Source organism: Gallus gallus, chromosome 9, assembly GCF_016699485.2.
Source record: "Gallus gallus isolate bGalGal1 chromosome 9, bGalGal1.mat.broiler.GRCg7b, whole genome shotgun sequence".
Taxonomy (NCBI): Eukaryota; Metazoa; Chordata; class Aves; order Galliformes; family Phasianidae; genus Gallus; species Gallus gallus.
The window spans coordinates 4,898,549-4,919,594 of record NC_052540.1 but is presented as its reverse complement, the minus strand read 5'-3'; the positions used below and the strand labels follow the sequence as shown (position 1 = coordinate 4,919,594).

General features: G+C 52.3%; 1 protein-coding gene across 2 annotated transcripts in view; it reads right to left on the bottom strand.

Annotated features, from left to right (window-relative positions):
• The window catches only part of ST6GAL1 (ST6 beta-galactoside alpha-2,6-sialyltransferase 1), a 31,109-nt gene extending 12,039 nt beyond the window's left edge, over window positions 1-19,070 (bottom strand). Inside the window, 2 exon segments of one of the 2 annotated variants that reach the window (NM_205241.2) lie at window positions 11,962-12,119; window positions 18,799-19,011. The gene's annotated coding sequence lies outside the window, so the exon portion shown is untranslated. 2 annotated transcript variants of the gene reach the window in all.
• Window positions 19,071-21,046: the final 1,976 nt, after the last annotated feature.

Below are 21,046 nucleotides of genomic sequence, written 5' to 3'. Positions count from 1 at the left end.
CCAAGAAAACACTTTGCTAATTGCTCTTCAGCAATTCAGGTGCTCCTCCTCAGGCACCACAGCAGACAACTCCTGGCCTTTTCGGAGCAAGTGAGAGTGAGTAGTAGGAAAAGTCACTTTACAACACACTACTTTATCCACAGGCCCTCACAAAATACTGTCTAGACAAATCTTTTTTTGACCACACAGCTTCATTCTGACCAAAGAAACACAGCAAGAGAAGGTGAGATTTCACAGGGTGATACGTTTCAAGAAGTAGCTTGCTTCTGCAGAACACCGAGTCAGGACAATGCCATGTAAGCTAAACTACAGATGCTACAGTACATAGCATTAGATTCTATGCATCCTAATGCTGACTGCTCGTATTTTAGCTCGATTAAGAAACTATGAGAAATTCACACAGATTTCACACAGAGCAGCCCACAGTCAGAGGGCATCCTTCTACCTCCCTCTGCATGCAGCTCCTCTGCACACAGCAGTGCTTTCAAAATCTGTATATAGAAACAGAAGCCCCCGAATGGAGCCGTGCAGTACCAACCAGCACAGAGCAAAGCTCCCAGACTCCTTCCTCCTCCCTTCCAGCACACACTGGGCAGACTCCTAGCCAGACTTCATTCACCTCGTGCTTCTTGACGCACGGTGAGGGGCTGACTTCCAGGAACCTTCAGGCTTCCAGATGTAGGCAACAGCAGCATGTCTCAGCACTGCCAGCTCATGTTCCCCATAGCGAGGAGCACCCAGAGGAGCCTACACATTTACATTCCACGCTTCACACAATGGATAGCTGTGCACACTGCTGCAGTGGGAACAGTGATTTTGCTTTGACTTGTAAGCAAAGAGGCTGGGTTTTTTTGCCAAGGGGGAAGGCAGTTTGTTCTCCAGGATAGCACCCGCAGGCTTAACCACCCAGGTGGGCAGAACCTGCCTGCTCTGGCATCCCGGAGGCTTTCATCCCTGCAGGGAGCTGCAGCCTGGCCTGGCACAGAACCCCAGCTCAGGGTGCTGGTACAAAACAGCTGCCCCAGCCAGGTAGAGGACAGCTGGCAATCTGCATTTCCATGACCCACAGCAAATTTACCCTAGAAATGCTTACTACAGCAGCCCCTCTGCATCAGACAAAATAGCCTGGCAAGCTCTTATCTGTTTTCTACAGCGATCAGTAAAAGGTTTAGGGAACAGCCCACAGGGATGCCCCAGCACGCACACTCTGGCCACGCAACCCTGCAGCACCACAGCCGGGCTGCTTTGTTCTCCTCCCAAACCCATTCACCTACATCCTTTGGGGCCACGCTCCAAGGCCCGAGCTCTCTGCTGCCTGCAATGACTTCAGGCCATGTTGCAAGTGAGGCTGACTCAAAACTGTCCCGTGGCACTAAACCAAAACCACAGAGCTTTATGCCACTTCTGCTAACGCAGGCATCCCTGGCTGTTGTGCTGCACAGCTGCCTGGGATTATTGGCTCTCTGTGTCTTTCCAGGTTTACCCTCTGGTCCCAGCAGCCCTCAGGATACATGCCTTGCCATTCCTCTCCTCCTCAGATCAGTTACTGCAGTAGAGCAGCAGATATCTCGGAGTGATGTTAGCTTGTGGGAGCCCTGTGGTGTTGTGGGATCTGACCGTCTTGACTCCTACCTGCCAGGCAGTTCCTAAGCCAACATAAGAACTTTCTGATCCCATAACAGCTCAGGGGATTCCCAAGGCTCTCACCAAACACTTGAAAACTCAAGCACGCCGCTTCCTTCTTCTTGCTAACTTCTTAAAACAAGAAAAGAGGAAAAAGGCCAACAGATCTGAAACGTGATCCTCTTCTGCAAACAGAGGATGAGATGGAGGCGCAGAGCAGGAGTCCCTCCACTCAAACTAAAGTGATGCTCCCAAGGAAACTGAAAAGGGAAAGAAAAAACTAAGAAAGGATTTGAGAAGTTATCTAAAATTCCCATCTGCTCTTAAAATCCTCTGTTCCTGTCCCGGGGAAAGAGATTATCAAGACTATAGCTGTAAATAAGCTGCGATTGCGTCATTTTATAATGGAAGAAACCATATTTGTCATAGACCCGATACATCAGGTGAAAGCTGATAACAGATTAATGAAAGCGAACGCTCTGTTCCTCCAGGGCTGTTTCAGAAGTTCACTGTGACGCTCAGTCCAACACGGCCTGTTAATTCAGCTGCACGTATTTCCGTTTCGTAAGGAGGTAAACAGGGTAGACTCACTTCCAGCAATTCCTTGCTTTCCCTCAAAACATCACCGTGCTGTGGAAATAAAAGAGCTGTTGAGCCATGCGCTGAAGTAAGCGCTTCCAAAGTCAACAAACGCAACAAAAGAGGGGGAAAAAAAGTGAAGGACGAGCAGAAGAAGTGTTTTAAGTGAGGAACGTGGTTAAATTTCAGATGACGCACGAAAGAGCTACACAAGTCTGGGAGTAGGCTGGGAATACCGTGCTCATCTCGGCTACGTACACACTAGGTACACACCTTGCTCGGTGGGCTGCTCAGCAGGACACACAGTCCATAAGCACAAGCACTGGGACACGTTCTTGGCTGCTGGGACCAGCACTGCTCAGCACAACGCTGCTCGCTATACGGGACACAGCCGCCTGCCTGATGTTCCTCACTCACAGTAAGGGGCAGGGAAGGGACCCGTTCTGACCTCAGAGCCCACGGGTGAAGCAGGGCTCTGACTGCACGTCCCCACTCAGATGCCTTCTCCTGGGGGATCACTTCCAGGGACGTCCTGGTGCTCGCTCTGGGCTGGGAGAAGCTTTCGGTGCTCAGCAGAAAACAGAAGTCAGCTCGTGGTGGGCACGTACCCATGGGAGTGTGCTGTGAGCAGTGCTGCCATGGATGACTTTTCCAACTGCAAAGCCTCACTGCAGTAAGAGATGTGGAAAACACTACGTGATTAAGTTCAAAAAAAGAGAATGAAAGTGGGTAACGATGAGCAGTAACCACTGATTCCCAAGAGTGTGGCTTTGGCCAAACCTGGACCCCTCCGACATTATGACTTTACCAGTGAGGCTTCCATCATCAGCCTCCATCACCATAACCCTTCCCATACTGCATATCCCTTGGAGCTACAAAGACAAGGGTTTGAGCACTCATTTAGGACTATTTACTTTACATTACGCCTTCAAATTACACAACGCTTCCTCATTTTCTCCATTAATGTATCCCTCTAGGGCGTTCATCTTTCAAAATGAGAGGGCAGCACTTGTTTATTTTAAATTAGCAGCATGCAGCAGGCCAACACTTAGTGCTTCTGCAAATATCCCCACGCACCAAGACACCTAACCCAGCGTTCCACAGCCCCAGGACAATAAACATGCTTTGTGCCAGGCACTGCTCAGCAGCCCCTCAGGCTATGGCTTCCACGCCGCCAGCCTCTTGCAGGTGGGTGTGATATCTCTCCATCTCTTTCAGGACCAGGCAGTCACTCTTTACCACCTGCTCAAAGCAGAACCTAATTCAATCCAAACAAAGGGATTGGAAGGAGCGTGCAGAACCGCACATCTGTTGTTTCTGGGCCCTGCCCAGCGGCGCTGCTCAAATGTGGTTCTTTGCTTGCCATGCACAGCTCGTCACCCCGGGGCAGAGCTCATCACCACGGCTCCCCACGATGACACCCATCACGGCCCACCAGAACACGTCATCTTCAGAGAATGAGCAAGAAGTTATTGTACACGAATTTCTATTACTTCTCTGACCAAAACAAAAACAAAGAAAAGAAACAAGTCCTTTCAATGCAAGGAAACTGAGTATAGGAAAAGAAACGTCCCCAGGAAGCTGTTCCCGCTGAACATAAGCTATTGAGGAAACCTGCGTCCAGGTTAAGTGTCAGGGAGGAGCTGCTGTAACAGACACGCAGGAATCCATATAGCAGAACATACCAAATGTTGTCCACTGTCGAAGCAGCAGCCAGGTTTACAGAAGCCAAAATATTTGCAGTAGCAGATGTCAAACACGCGTTGTGCCAAGGCAAGTCGGCGAGTCACGTCCTCACACAGCAAGCTCGTGGTGTATCTGCCTTTGGACGTGAGCACCAGCAAGCACAGCCCTACCTCGGCTTTAACCCCACACTGACATTTCAGAGATGAAATGCAGGCCGATAACGTCGTAACGAACAGAAACACTGAGCACAGATCTAAGCACCTACGTATACCTAAAGACATCCCAAAAGCTTAAACACTCCTCCCTCCCCGCACCCAGAATTTCACGTGTCCTTATAAAATCAGAAAACATTACTGAAAGTTTCCTGATGAAGGCTTTGCCTGAAACCATCTTGCTGTTTCCTCAGCACCCCCATAAGCACGAGGGAAAGCAGACACATTACAGTGCTGCCCGTCCAGAACTGATGGCCGTGCCCCCGCTGAGAGCCCAGCAGCAGCCATGCCATGCACTGCACAGAAACCCACCCAGCAAACGTTTCCCTTTGCTTCTTCTCCCTTCACAAACCATGGCAGCAGCCCAGTGAAGGATCGTGGCGGTTATGGGGCACGACACGAAGTGATCTGAAGTGCAACCAAGTAGTTAAGGAAGGCAGATGCAGTTGCTGGAGAGAAGAAAACATGATGCTCGTGAAGCTGAAGGGCAACAAAGACCACGGCAGTTTTTACCCTCCCTTTTTCCTGGAGCACAGAGAGCGCCACAACAGCCAACCTCAGCACAAATGTGGTTTTTATCAAAGCCAGGTAGCGACTTGCAGGCGTGGAGGAAGAGCTTTAGACAGATCAATCCAACAGAAACACGGGTTGCTCCCTGAAGCAACAAAGGAGGCCCAGACATTCCTGCATCCCTCGGCGCAGCGCTGGCTCAGCGCTGGGTTCAGCACAGAGTGGTGTTGCAGGCTGACAGCTCTCGTGTGACCCAGAGCTCCCTGGGAAACAGGGAAGGCACCCACCCACCCCCAGGAGAGCCAGGAGGATGGGGCACCAAGCAGAGCTTTAGCCAAAGCCTGACTCCTTCACAGCCAGATGGGAATGCAGCTCCCAAGAGCAGGCTGCACAGACACACAGCACTCTCCCTCGATGCCACCTGGCCATGAAGAAGCCAGACTTCTTCTTTCTGCACAGAGGCTCCCCCAGATATAGAAGTCAGGCATCTTCTGTGTGCAGGATGTTCAGTGCTACCGGTTACAACACTCACTTTACTCCTCACCCCCACCTTGCTTTCTGAGCAAACTGCCAACAACAGAGCACCTCCCCAGCTAATAACAGCTGGAGGAACAGCTGCTGTTAGCCTGAGGTGAGTGCACACACAGCAGCATTAATATGCAGTTTGTGCCCCGAGAGAAACCCATGTTTATAGCAATTTCTACTTCTGTAACATCGCAGATCAGTTCTACTTAAACACAGCGTCAACCTCTTGCCCTATCACTGGTTTTGTCCTTAGGTCAGCCATCTCACTGCGCTGCCAGGACCGACTGCATCTCCTTCACTGAGTGAATCCTAAAGGGCAGCAAGCACACAAAAACATACATGCAGCACGGGGAGCAGCTGTTCCTCGCACTCCCGTTGGCATCCTATGCCATGAACTGCAGTCAGCCAAGCTGCTGGAGCACTGCAGGATGTGAGGCCATCCTGGAGAGCTTCTCCTTGCATTCCAGTCATCTTGAACCTGTTTGATTTGAAACTGTTTCCCAGCAAGTGTAGGAGTGATCGGCAGGGCAGCTTCAGGAATGCGCTCCTGATCCAAAGGACTGCACTGCAGCAGGCGGCCCTGCCCTCAGCATTAACCAAATCATGGTGCATCACTCTCATCCACGAACCCTAACCTCAGAATCCACACGATTACTTAAAGGAGCATGCCCATGACCCAAACAGAGAAGGCCAAAGCACTTCACTGAGGCTTCCCCCATCCCTAAGAAAGGAGACTGAAACTCAGCATTGAACGCTCAACATTCAGACAAAACAGACTTTCACACATCACAGAGAATGTGCAGAACACTGCAAAGCTCACCTCTTACACTGGGCAGCAAACACTATCTACCGTTATCTCTTGCAACAAAATGCCTTAATGGGTTGCACAGATAAGTAAACATGCTAAGATCATCTCGGAAGCAGACATCTATGCTTATCTGCAGATGAGAAACCCGCATTACCTTCACCTGCAAGCAAAATCCAATCTAGCTCTTGCACGACAGGCTACCACAGCTGCTACGACTCACAGGAAGTCTGCAGGGTCTGACACAGTGCCTGGCTGCTTTCAGGCAAGAGCTGCTGTTTTCACACAGCCGTCATCTCACACCCAGCAACTTCCCATATGGTGCTCGAGCCTGCAAGGCAGATCTCGTGCCACCTCCAGCCTCCGTCCAACCGATCTGAAGCGGGGCAGATTCTCCCTGTTGCTTAACATTTGAGCTCAGCTCGAAAGTGGAAAGCACTGGGCTTAAAGTTCACCCAACTTCAAACAAGGCTGACTTTGATCTGGCTCAGACCAAGCTTCAGGTTAAAGTTACTCATTTATTTTATTTAAACAAATCGGCCTCCTTTTACTCGGTTTTAAGGGGCAGCCCCTATCCCATTTCCCAGCTGAGGACAGGCAGCCAGGAGGTATGGAAAAAGCAGTTCAGGCCCACAGCTGGAGAGCAAAACACAGCCAACTGTACCTGTGCTGCCTCCCAGGCTAGGGGGCACTGAGCGGGCCCAAGGAAGCAGCCCAAGAGCCCTTCAGCAGTGACTGTGTGGGAAATAAAAAAATCTAAATTATTTGGGAATGCCAGCATAGTCAGCTGAACCCAGCTGACCCTTCATCTCCACGAGCCCAAGTCCTCCTGAGGAGGGGATCCTCCCCAGCCGTGTAACCCCGCTCCTTCCCACAACCTTCCCCCCTCCAGCTTGGCAGAATGGGATCCATGGCTCCACCACACCATGCCCAAGCTTGCCAACAGATCTGAAGGCACACAGCAGTGGACATCATGGGGTCCTTCTGGCAAATCTCTAGTGCAGGACAGACTTCCAAGAGAACCAAAAGTCAACTCTAAACAGGCTGCTGCAGTTTGGCTATGCTAACAAGCAAGCTGAGCATACAGGTGCACAGCTGCCTCCTCTGCCATCCCATTTACCAGAACTCGCCTCTTCTCTGCCATCCCATTTACCAGAACTCGTCTCTTTTCTGCCATCCCACTCCTCTGCAAGTACACAGCCTTTCCTCCCACCCTCGGCCAGTCACACCATAAGACCTTCATTGTCTCCTCTCTTTAAGAGGAAGCTGCATCATTGCAACATGAGGGCTAACAAAAGCAAGTAAAAAGCCAAACAGAGCCCTCTATAACTATTTTGAGCTTATTCATTTGCATTTCAGTGATCTTTTTCTTTTTCCCCCACCTCCAAGATTCAAGTCAATTCAGCTAAGTTTCTTCTGCTTCCAGTGAAATGCGTGTATATTTCTCTATAGGATACATTACAAATACATATACTTAACGTACTTATCTTCTTATATCCCCACTGATTACTGAATTAGAAAAGAATGCATTCAGGATACAAAAAGAAATTGAGGCAACTGGGATAAAGGCTTTTTAGATAGCTGACCAACATGCATAGGGACCCCAGCGGAATGTCATCAAGGGAAATGACTACTACAAGTCATCTTCTCCAACTTCTTTTTCCTCTTTCTGAAGCGTTAAATATAGAAATAGCCAGTTAAACAAAATCGTTAGTTTAGTGAATATCCTCTGGAGCCTGAAGAGTAATTTTCAATTTCGTCCCAAAGTACAGCAGGAACGTTATCAGCCTGCCCCGGTTTTTAAGTTCTTTTCACTTTGAGCCACATATGAAATCTCAGCTTAGCCTGCACCTCCATGAAGCTTTATCTCCAGTCCTCAAATATGACGAAGCACCAGCGCTGCCAAAACAAGACGACTTGCAGTGAACCCCCCTATTCCCTTTCCAATGGGCTCTAAAAGCTCACCAAACGCCACAGTTCATGCACACCGGTACGAGCAAAGCACAGCATGGCACTCCTTCCTCAGCTGCTCCAAAGCCTCACGTCCTTCAGAGCTCAGCACGGAGATCACACAGTGCTCGGCACACACAGCCTGCAAAGCAACCTCCATCACACCAAGCTGGCCTTCTTCAGACTGCAGTCAGCTCCGGGTTTTCTTACCTGCTGCCGGCCAGTTCACTCACAAAGACACGAGCTCCTTTGGAGATCTCTGCAGGGTACAGCCAGAAGATCTAGCAGCTCAGAGGTGTGCGAGAGAAGGAAGCTGGAAGGAAGTTTCCCATGTGCTTACCTTGAGGCACTGGGTCCCCTGCACCCTTTGAGTCAGTCAGGGCTCTGCTGCCTCCCAGAGATGAAAGCGCAGCGTTCGGCACTATGCGATCAAACATGTGCTCCAGCAACCAACACAGAGGCACCGGTGGTTAGTGCTTAATGAAACCGCTTTTCTGACTGCAGTCGTTCTTAAATGAGCTATTTTTAAAGGGCTGGGGATGCACAACACCCTCCAGAGCTGCTCCCACCGGCAGCTGGGAGGCCCTCCCTGAGTCGGTGCAGTGCTGCCAAAGCAGCTCCCACGATACAGCTGCTTCTGCCAGCTCCGAGTGCGCCCTACGTGGAACCACGCACCTTCCTAACATGCCTGCATCTCCAGCACTCCCCTTCCTGGGACATCCTTCCCAAACCCCTTCACTCTCCTTCCAGCTTTGGCTTCGTATGAGGGAATGCTTCAATTTCTGGAGCTCTTGCTCAGGCTGATGCTGTGAGCAGTTACCCTCCTGCCTCAGTGAGATCCTTACATCCATCTCCAGACCCCCCTCCTTCCCTCCATGAGCATTCCCTTTCAGAAGCCCTTCTCTCATCTGCTTTTTTTGGTCAGCTTTCCTCCCATCTCTCCCAGACCCGCAGCATGCAGTGCCTGTTCTGGACTCCTGCTCACCGAGATGCTGTGCATTTCAGAGCTGACGTACAAGTCCCATAGGATGCTTCAAGTCAGAAGCAACACCTGAGGTGGTCACTTTTATCCCCAGGAGCTGGCAAGTAGCTATAGCAACTGCATCTGGAAACCTGAAAAGAAGGCAAGCAAGCCATCTGCTATGCAGTGACCGGAGCAGAGTACAGCTCTAACCCACACCAAGAGCACTGCCATATTACATCTATAAATACAATAAGCATACACGTATATTTGTAAAACCAAATATAAACACACTGAAATATGTTTACACATAAGCACGTACACAAGCATTCCTTTAAACCCTGATATTGTATAGTGTTAACAAACACCACCGTGACTTCAGAATAACATAAGAGAAGTGAATAAGCCCCGGACTTTGGCACAGACCTCGTGAATGTGAGACAGCAAAAACGTTGATCAGGCAGAAGCAGGCTGGTACCAGGACACCTTGAGCTGCACGCACAAATGGCCAGCTCCAGATCCAGAAGGCTGCCCAAAACCGGTAGCACTGGTGGAGCCATCCTGAAGCGAAATGGCCCAGATGGGACCGGCAGAATCAAGCACGCAGAATTAATTGCTCCGTTATCTTATGCAACACTTAATTACTCCGTTATCTTACACATACTTAACTACTCCATTATCTTATGCAATACTGTTACGCATGCATCACCCTTTAGAGGGAACAGTACTTCAGCACTGGGTCCAAGCTATTGCTCACTGTGCTCAGCTGGTCCAGGCACCCATCCCACAGAACTATGCTGCAGCGAATGCAGCGTGCTGAGCCCTGGACCACCCTCACGCGTTGCTGTGCTCCTCCTGGCTCCAGGTAGCGCAGGGCATGGCTCCCAGCAGTAGGCAGGGCTCTGCTCCTTCCCCAGCCACTGCAGGGAGCCGTGGGGTGGGGTGAGCTTTTGCTCATGCTTCCCCATTTCAAACGAGCCAGAAGCAGGAAAGAGAAACTGCCCTTTTCCATTTCAGACGCTAAACACAGTCACTGCTGACAATGGGCTTGTGCAGACTGAGAAGTAAAAGACACTGCGGACCAAATGTACCCCTGACTTTCAGATACTTAACTTCCTCAGCAGTCTTTGCAAATTAAAAGCCAGGCCTAACCAGGCTGCCTCATCCAAAACCATATTTAGTAGAAGGGGATTGGGTTTGGCTGTCCAACAGAAGGACTTCTCAGCATTTCTATAGGAGATGAAGACTTTGTCCTGGCACAAATGGAAGGAAAGTCCCCAGTGCACTCAACCGGTTCAGAGAATGAATACCTCTGCATTAAAAGCAAAAGCTGTGCTTTAGAGGTCAGCTTGGCCTTACATTTCTGGTATCCTGAAGACTGGCACCCAACCAAGGCCAGAATAACACTCACTGTTGCAAACTTACGCTTCACGGGAGCAGGCAGAGCTGCTCTGTGCTGCCAGACCTCCCCAGGGAGGCCCAGTCCCACTCCTACACGCCGCAGCCCTCCAAGATCCTGCTAGCTCACCAGCAAGCCCAAGGCCATGCCCCAAGACAATTCTTTGCCCCATGAGCTGAGGATTCTCATAGAGGAACACGGAAACAAACCAAAACCAAACGAAAAGCCTCGTTTCTAAAACCAGTGTTCTAGAAAGGAAATGCTCTGTGGCTGATCTGCTTTATTTGCTCCCCTTATTCACACCAGAAGCCAGCTCCACCTCCGTTTCCTTCTCGCCCCACATACACAACGGCTGCCAAAGATGTCCAAGGCAGCGTGCCGTGCCCTTCCTCTTTCCCACTCACCTACCTCGAGCAGTGCCTTCCCAGTGCCACTGGTGGCCTCCAGGTCCCCATAGCCCTGGCACACCAGCCCTGGCAGCAGCACGGTGCTGTCTGCCCCGTGCACAGCCACCCTGCAGCCCCAGCAATGCAGCTCTTCGGTTTGCAATGCTAAAGGTAACATAACACTGAGCAGCACGAGCGCTCCTGGCCAGAAGGAAAGAAAGAGGGGGTGCATTTTCCATGTTAAAAATGCAGGTTTTATGCAGAGGAGGGAAGATAAGCGTGTTTCCAGCGACAGAGGAAGCAGGGAGGAGGCAGAACACCCCTCATCTGGCATTCCTGATACCAGGAAGTTAAGGATTGAAAAAAGCAGCTGGACAATGAAATCCTCTCAAACTCTCTTTGTGCATGAGAACAGGCACAAATCCAACCCCTATAGCTTCAGCCACCTCTGAAAATCCCCTTACCTCGTTTGCTTTCCTTTGTTTTCCCTTTGTACAGGAGAATGTGGTGTTAAATAAAGAGCCCAACCAAACACTCCCCCTGGGGCTCCTGGCACCAGAACCTTCCTGATCAGGATACCCAAAGCCTTGCTGCTGTGCAACCAGAAAGCTAAACGGTATACACTAATTGTATGCCAAAGGGTAGCCCATTCACACAATTGTGGGATTAATGAGGCCCCACATTAAAGCACAGAGCACTAGGAATACTCCCTGTGTGGTACAGACCTTTTGGACTAGCTAATCATTCAGGGAAGCAGTTAATGAATGCCTGCAGAGGTGTGGTAAGGGTGGGTTGTCAGTGGGAAAGAGAGACGGAGAGGGGAAATGCGTAGGGGTAGCAGAAGTGAAAGCACAGAGATGTCCAGGCACGGCCAGCTGACGTCAGCCGTGAACTCAGCTGGCTAAAATTCTCTGACCCAGCAAAACAAGTGGTATCCCCAAGGATTTCTGGGGAAATTCTAACCAGAACAAGCCCCTGCACACACAGGAGTCTTGTGCAAGTCAGAATAACCAACTGGAGCTTAAACACTTATCTCCGAGGCTTATCTAATATGTATCAATATCCACAAAAGCTCCCACAGGAAGCAGAATCAGTGTTTTCTTTTGCTTTACAAGAAGTACACGATAGCTGCCCTAGGAAGAGCAGAGAGCCCTCCCAGTTCTCCTCACCCCCCTCCCAACTCCGCATGCAACACGAGGCAGTCCCAGTGCAAACAGGGGCTTCAGATACAGGTGACCTTACTGCACTGACAGCAGTCATGCTCTCACTGCCAGGCCCGTGCAAGCGAGAAGAGGGGCAGGGAAGGGAAGGAACCTGACCATCACCTTCATCTCCAGGATCCTTCGCTGTCCTCAGCAGCTTCTGTCAAACTCTTCCAGTCACAAGGGGGTGGCCAGGTGACATCCAGATGAGCCACTGCCACATCTGTGCCATGCAAGCAGCTCTTCATGCCCTCATCTCACTTCTAATCGAGCTTGCTGGCCTAGGAAAGAAATTAAGGAGACCACGTGAGACAGTCCCATCAGCCAGACAGGCTAACCAGAAACTGCTGGCCTACGGGAACAGGGTGGTGAAAGCAGTGAGCGAGCTGCCAGCACCTTTAAACATGAGTTGTGCTCAAGAACACTGCACACAGAGTCCAAACAGCAATCAGTGAAACTTTCCTGAGGACCAAATCTGCTGGTCATGAGCTGTGGACTGCAGAACAGCCCAGAGTCCAACACCAGGATGTGAGCCCAGAGCTCCTAATACAAAGCCGTGGGCAGAAGACACCACCCATAGGGCTGAATTATGGCCTCCTAAGGAAGTCTCAGAAACACAGCTGCTATAAAGCCCCGTGCAAAGGAGGGCTCCCTGCCTCCTGGACCGCCCATAGACGAGGTTTGGTGGAGCAGTGATGCACAGCACATACCCCACGGGCCTGGCCAGAAGCACAGCACAGCCTTTAGAGAGTTCATTTTTCTAACCTCTCCCCTACATCTAGCAGAAACATGGTGCCACTACAGCACGTGTCCCAAAATCCTCTTAAATAAGACACTAATCACAAGATTATTTAGCAAGTCAGTGCACACAATCCTCCCGAAAAACACAGCCTCCCATAATTACGCTGCCCCAGGCAAGTTCCCAGTGCATGCACATGGCCTGGCATGGTCTGACCCACGCAGTCAGCTGCCAGCAGAGATCCCAAGTGCTCACAGGGCTCACAAGTTATATTCTCCAAATGTGCATACAACTATCTACAGCACCAGCACTGCCAGGAGTACCTGCTGTTGCTGGATGGGAAGTTACCTTTGTGCCAAGGGATGTGGCGCTGAGGGATATGGTCAGCGGGTGACACTGGTGGTAGGTTGGACTAGATGATCTTACAAGTCTTTTCCAACCTGAATGATTTCTCATTAGTTCTTTCACTCTTCTTTCCATAGGTCATAAATTATGCCTCCTCCACCTTTCCTCAGCTTCAGTGAGTGCCCCAGGGCTGCTGTGGCAGAGGAAAACACTCCACTGTGTTCTGGTGAAAGAAATCCTGGTTGTTTATTGCTGTTACTTACTGCTCTTACATCCCCAAATGCCATCACAAGTCTTTTAAAACATGGGAAAGGGAAAGGAAAAAGGCATCTCCACGATGCCTCAAAACAAGTCATGCTTCTGGAGTATTGTCTGCATGGAGACAGATGGGAAAAACCAAACCAAAGTAATGGCAGCCATGAATTTTAAAAGTATGAGTTAATATGCAGCAATGACCTCGGTACGCCCTCTCATTTCTAGCTCAGGTAATGAGTTTCATTCGTTTTCATTCCCTTCCAGTGTGAACTGAAGGAAACTCAATTAAAGAGTGCTCACGATGAAACTTAACACCATTTTTGACATCAAATTTTAATTATGGATTAGCTCTAAAGTGTACATTCTTTGAATTTTTCCCCCCTAGACTAAAGGATATGATTATTTATCCATTCAATTAAACAATCCACGAATATCTGATAAAATATTCATCTGACTGCATGACCATAGTAACGGGGAAAGCTCCTCAACCCCGAGGCACGCGTTGCACTGCGTCACAGCAGCGCTGTCCCTCTAAAGGAGCCTGGTGCTTTGCACAGAGGTGATGACGGAGCGCAAGACGAACTCCTTACCAGCAGTTCAGCCAAAACCAGAGGCTGCTGAATCCCTAACACGCTGCTTGTGCACGTGAACCAATACACCTGCCCACAGATTCCTGGAGAGAACTACTGCAGGGTTTCTCCCAGGATCAAAACCACAGCAAAAGCAGAGTTGCAGGGCTGCCATACCACCCTTCCCAACCAGGGCAAATGGGGAACAATGGGATTCCAGTAAGAGAGGGGGGGAAGGCAGCTACACCACATTACCACACGTGGCAATGAAGTTGGCTTTTCCTCAGGTGCGGACTTGAAGGAATTCCCACTGATTTTCCACATACGAAATTGCTGAGCCACAGCCACAACACCTAAAACGTTCCCAGCCAAAACCCACACTTGTAACAGAGCGAGTAGTGACAGCTGTAACAAGTAGCACATAAATCCACAGAAAATGAGATTCCTTCCATGCACGCCTCCCACACCTCTTCCCCCAGAGATTCATGACCCTCGTATAAGCCCATGCCTGGCCGAGGGCTCAGCACAGCCCACACCACAGACATCCATACAGCACATGGGGCCACTGCTCACAGCTAAGCTTTGGTCGTGTTTCCAGACTCCTCAGCCCGTAGGTAAACTACCCTATTTTGGCCAGACTTCAAGACAGCTGAGCCAGAAAACTCCAACGATCCCTCGGTCCCCAATTTATATCATGAGCAGACAGTCTGACTAACTCATCAAGCGAGTCATTCTTCAATTAAAGTGTTCTTCCAGTAATGTTATTTCGGCTTTTCCAGCTTGGCACTCGCATCTCAAATCACCCCTTCATATTACAGGCACAAGTAATGAATTTCAATCCCTCCTCAGCCTTAAAGAAGCCCCGGGACTATTGCCTTCATCCCTGCTCCTGGTTCCTCCATCCCCAGCCCCATCTCTGTTGCACTTATCCCTCAGCCTTCCCCTCCTCTTCCCCACCACCCTGTGCCTCTCTAGTGCCCACCACTGACTCCGGCATACCTCTTCCTTTTTGTTCCCTTATTTCCTTGAGTTGGTGCTTTCCTGGTTCTCTGCTAAGACCGCTGCTCCCCCAGCACAACGGGCCACCTTCAGCCCCAAAAGGTACCAAGAGCCCGGCATCAGGAAGGAGGAAAAGCTCTGCTTTCCTCCACTGACACACTAAATCCCTAGCAAATGTGCCCAGTGTCAGTAAGTTACCACCTCTGCACTGGTCAGCACCACATCTACATCTCAGCTCCCTCTTCCCAATGCTCCTCACACCTCTGTAAACATCACCTTAACGATGCTGTAAGAAAAGCTGTTGACGGGAAAGAAGCTTCGAATTCACAGACACAGTATCTGTCCTGGGAGACAGCGAGCACCTTCCAGACCCTTCTAAAACATGGGCAGTATTTGAGCCAAGCTCGCCCAGACCATCAGCCTATAGGAGCCTCAGGCAGGGCTTTTGTTAGTGCTGGTGGAGGGCCCAGCACCCAGCAGTTCTTCAGCTGGGGGAAGGAAAGCTGGGCTGGGTACTAATGTACATGTGTATTGAAACGTAACCTTAAAAAGGGCGATCATAGTTTGAGTCTAGCAACTATAATCCTGTACGTTCAGATCTCTCATTTCCTTAGGGCCTCCTGCTAGCACAGCGTGTTACAGGATTACAGCTGGGTCATAAGGACAGGCAAGAAATAACACACTGATTGTCCCCCCGTGGGACCAAAGTAACATCTTGGAGTAAGGCAGAACTGCAGCCAGGGAAGAAAAATAAAACTCCAGAAGAAAGAACCAAGAGGAAAGACATCCCAGCTTAGTTAACACAGGAGCGTGCCTGAAGTTTCGATCTGGATTGTCAGTGCAAGTCACAGCACGAAGATACCTCCTCTAATCAAACAAAGTACATTTCAAATAGGATTCAAGTTTACCAAGGATCTGGAGGACCCTTGGAAACCCCGTGATTGATGCATTTCTTGGTTTGTTTTTACAATGGAATTGTTAATGGGCTGCTCTGTGCCCAAGCTGCTCTGTTCAGCAGGCACACGGTGTTCCGCGCTGCCCTTCAGCCAGCAGTGCTTCCTGACAGCTCTGCCCTACAAATGAATCCAGAAAACACAAAGCCTTTTTTCACTCCAGCACCGTGAGTTCAATGGTGTCTCAAGATAAAAGCAGCCCCCTGAGAGCTGTCATCTCCAGGGGGAAAACTATGAGCGTGGACCAATTCCAGTCCCCAGGAGAGCCGTCTCAGTAAGCAGCTGTCATTGCTGCAATATTGCCGTGACAATTTCTATTGTCACTCCATCCCTTTGCATTGTCAGCGCGCTTCCTATAGGGCACGAACTCTGTCAGTGCACACGAGGTGCCTGCAGAAAATCTCAACTGATGTGAAGCCCTCTGATTTGCTAACCAGCAGATGCAGCGTTACAGCGGTACAGAAGACGAGCCGGAACGCAGAACGTGTATTTCCCTATCTATTTTTCTGCAAAGTTTTACAGCTGAAAACACAAACCGCTCCACTCACCATAAGCAGGAACAGATGTACGGTTTATGACAGGGGACTCTGTTTGTTTCCAGCTTCTTCGAGGGTCAGGAGCCTCAGCCACACCCAGGGCTGCAGGACACGCACGCACACCATTACCAGGGAGCTGCTAAGAGCACATCTGCACACAAGGTGCACGTGGTGCACACAAGGTGCACGTGGCAGGCTGGGCTCAAACCGGGCCTCACCCAGACAGCTCCGCACAGCCCAGACACTTTGTACCCCAGGGAAGGGGCTGAGTGTCGCAGGATGCCCACACCCCTCCCAACAAGCCAGGAGGCATCAGGTAGAGATCACCTTGGAGATGCTGTCCCTGCTCACTGTCTGAACGCACGCTCAGAGGTTGTGCTGTGCATTTGACCAAGGCAGCACTGCTCAGCTCAGCATCCCAGCAGCTGCCAGGTCCCGCTCAGAGGCACCGCTCCATGCAGGGGCACGCAGGGCGCAGGAGCAAAAGGGACAAAGCGGAGGCTCCCTGCCCTTCAGCATCCTGCTGGCACGAGAGGGACAGTCTGTGTAATGCTTCTATTTTAAATGAGTATCTCACAAAAGGCCCTTTTTTCACAAGGACTCAGGAACGAGCAAAACATGTTGCAGCTTTCTGTGCAACTTTTTTGTTTGTTTGTTTGAGAAAAGAGGTTCTGATAACTCGTGAGCAGCAGATCGTGAGCTAATATTCAGCATCATCTGACAGCGTGTTGGCAGGGCTGTGCCTTCAGGCACCCAACACGAGGCAGGAACACAGCAGGAACCTGCCAGGTGCTGCCAAGGGTTGGGCAGACCTGAGCCCAGCGGGTGCACTGCCCAGGACCTGCAGAGACAAAGCCCCAGAGGACAGAGCTTGCGCAGGTTGGAGATGCTCAGCCACGCAGCCCTGCTGTATTCCTACACATGAGCTCCTACAAGCCAAATTCTACATGATACCCTAAGGTCTGAAGATGAAAACATCAGTATGTGTTGGACTCAATGATCCTTATGGGTCTCTTCCAACGTGGGACATTCTGTGATTCCATGTGCGCGCTCCAAAGGAGCTTTCCCAAAGCTGGCATCCATAAATACAACTGGGGGAGCACGTGCAGCCTACTGGCACACGGTGGGAAGCCCATACATAGACACCTCTCCCCGTTACTGGCAGTTCTGTAAACTACAGAGCTGAAATCATCACAGAAGATAGCAGTGCGCTTAAGTGTTGCCTTAAAGCAGGAACTGATGCAGCACCGTTGCTGGACTCGATGGTCCCATCCAGCTCAGGGCATAATTCTGTGATTCACACCTCACTGGAGGCTGAGCGTGGCTAAAAAAGGCAACGGATCTGAATTTTACCTATAAACAAATGCCCTAAGTAAGTTTCTCCAAGGTTTTTAATTACACGGTGAGCACATCTGATAACAGTGACTCCCGCTGGCTAGATATCTAAGAGCACTTCATACTGAAAGCACCTCTTTTCATGTCCTACATCTTTAATCAGCGCAATCATAATTAAAGGAGCATTCAAAGGCACCATTTGCAGCTCACACACCCCAGGCACATCACCGAGCAGCACCAACTCCAGGCACACCTGAAGCAGTGAGGAATCAACCTCCAACGTTATCTGAACACGGTATGATCTCAAGTGCAGAGTTCCCCCCCTGGCTCAGCAATGTTATCCCTCCGGAGCTCCAAAAGTGGGATGGAGGTGAGCAACCAAAGGAGGGCTGTGTTAGGACACACCAATCCGTAACGCTCTTTGATTGCGAATCCTTTGCAGAACAGTGATTTGCACACTTCCAGTAAAGCCGAGGGCTCTGAGGCCAACGCACGTCACGCCGCATCAAAGCGATACTGTCAGATCTTTCATTGTCATCTTTACAAATGCTGAGCTGAGAACAGGGAAATGACACTTTCCCCCGGGGCTGCACAGCCCTTCCGTAAGGAGGAAGGAGGACCGTGACCCTGCTGCACCATCCGTCCCTCACACAGCTGCCGGTGCACCGGGTCGGCGGCTCATGAGAACAGTGACACCCCTCGAGCACCACATCCCCGGCCCCAGAGCAGGGAGAGCAGCTCCAGGTGGGCTCCGGCTCACACTGCCCTGCGTCCTCAGCACTACGGACGCAGCCAAAGCTAAGAAGCATCACCAGCTGCATCCCCTCTGCTATTAATTAGCGCGCCCTCGGCAGCCTCCTTCTGGGACCCGTCCTCCCATTCATTTCCAGCCCCTCGCAGCGCAGAGCTGTCAGTAACCGCCACGCACCAACACTCACACACCCGCCTATTCCGACCCCAGAAAAATTTGCCCTCGGCCAACGACAACGCACCTTCGCAGCCGCGACCGCGCATCCGCAACGCGTTATTGGAGCCTCGCAGACGCAGGCTCGCTTGAGCGGGGACCAAGCAGGTGAAGGAGATAGCCGCGCGTTCCTCCCTGAGCCCACGGCACGGCACGGCCCGCCGCCACGGCCGCCGGACACCCCCGGGCACCACCGCCGCTCCGCGACCCGTCCGTCGCGAGAGCGCTCGGTCAGAGCCGGCCGCAACGAACTTAACGGACCTACCACCGAGCGCGGCACTTCTCCTTTGTCCCTCTCCTCCGCGCCTCATCGATAGCGCGGCCTCGGAAGGACGCGCCAGGGAGAAGCATCGCCGAGAACGCACCGCACGGCTCGCTCCCCCTCCCCGCGGTCCCGCCCGCCTCCGGCCATCGCGCCGGCTCCGCTCCCGCAGTACTCACGGGGCCGCACTCCGCTCGGCAGCGGCGGGGCGCCCACGGGGGCGGGGCGCGCTCTTCCCCGCGCTGCAAGCACGCGCCCGGGGCGGCGGGCACTGCGGGGCCGCGCTCCCGGCGGCGGCACTGCATCCCCCCGGTACTGCCCATCCCCCCGGTACCGCCCCGCCCTCCCGGCACCTGCATCGCCGCCGCCCCTTCGCTGCTGCGTTTAGCGGGGCAGTGCCGAGCCGGGGGTTGGGGCCGGCGGGGCTCGCTGCGCATCGCCAGGTCCCCGTGCCGCGCCGGGAGTGGTGCTGGGGCAGGGCGATGGCACGGGGGTCCTGGCGGGCCGGGGGGGTTTCCCGTCCTCCCACTGAAATGCCTTTGTGGCTACGACGCCGTTCCCTGCCCGCATGCCTCTGGAGCGGGGGGAGGGCAAAAAGTGATCTTGCCCGTATCATAAGCGCACAAAGCGCTGGCAGAGCTTCCGCCCCTTCTGAGCACACAGGCACCAAGTCCCGCTTGCGAGGCGCACCGCGTCCTGCCAAACCACAGCCCTGCAGCACAGACCCAGCTTCAACCTCTGTGCCAGACCCGGGAGACCTGAGGCCGGGATGAGTTTGCCAAGTCCCTGCCCGAAGGCCCAGGTCGGAACTCGAGCACTCCTTGCTGCACCACTCGTGGACCCCCGGCCGCCCCACAGCCCCCGGTGCGCCCCGGTAGCGCAGCTGGCACACGGCCGGCACGCTGCACCGCCCCCGCCTCCCGGCACCGCTCACCCCCCTCCCGCCGCTCCCAGACTTCCACCCCACGCTGCCAGTGGAAGGAAGGGGACCACCCAAGGAAGAGCGAAGCCTTCCTCGGTTCTTGGAAGCGTTACAGAACGGGAAGATGAACGGAAGCGATCCGCTCCGCGGGTAACCTCACCCACCTTCCCCACCCTGCCCGGGGGCAGCCGGGACGGCTGCGGGGGATGCAGGGAGCTGCCTCGCCTGGCTCCATCCCTACCTTGTGCCGCGCGCCTTAGCGGAACAAAGCCGTGCCAGCCCTTTGTTGGGGCCGTCCTCCCGCGCCGCAGCAGCGCAGCAATGGCAGGGTGACCGCGGGGGAGCAGGCGCTCCTTTATCTGCCCTGCTGGAAGAGGAACGTGCTCTTAGCGAACTCCAAAACCTTCCTCGAGAACTCCTTGGGGAGACATATCGAGGTGGTCCCGAGTCCTGTTTATATTCAGTCCTATCTTCAATTCCTTTGTTCAAAGCTTTCACAGCTCGAGGAACACCGAGCTGCCACCGCGTGGACCTGCACAGGTGGCCGCACTTCGTGCAACAGCAGGAAACCTCTCCTGAAGGGTCTGGCCTCAGGGCAGCGAAAGCAGCTACGGAAACGGGAGTTCGGAAGACCCTCCCACCCCAAATCCCCCTTGTCCACCCTCGCTGCCCCGCGCAGCCCAGCCCTGCCAGCAGCCGCTGATGGGCACGTCGCAACCCGCGCCTTTGCCAGGGCTGAATCACCCTGCGCTTGGAGAGCTTCTCCCACCGTCTTTCCAAAATCTCTGTTAGTGTAATTTCTTCTCTGTCCCCAAAGGGCACGAAGAGCAGTTTATTGTTGTACACTGTGGCAGTCTGTTATATACTGAAAGCTTTATTCACCTCCCTTGCTTCCCTCTGCATTTGGCAGCGCCAGTCCGCCCAGCTTGTCCCCGTGGGTCACAACACCGAGCTCCACCATCCCTGCTGGCACGGCACATCCACACATCTCCCATAGCCTCCATGTCCCACACTGCTCCCATAGGAGGCTGCCACTGTTGACTCATGTACCCCAATGGCTGAGTTTTTGCCCTAAAGAAACAGAGTTTGTCCCAGGCACGGTGCCAGCTCCCTGCTGCATCCTGGATCTCATAAGAACAAGATGCTTCCTACTGTCCGCATTCCCATGGGTACACTTTCTGGGCAAAAGTGAAGAAAAAACAGCAGTTAAGCCAATGCGTTTCCTCCTTGGCCAGCCTGATCCACCTCCTGGGGCCAACGGAGGCTATGAGAGCCATGATTCATTGTGCCCGTTTTGTATTTGTTTCCTCTCAGTGTTGTGGTGTAAGC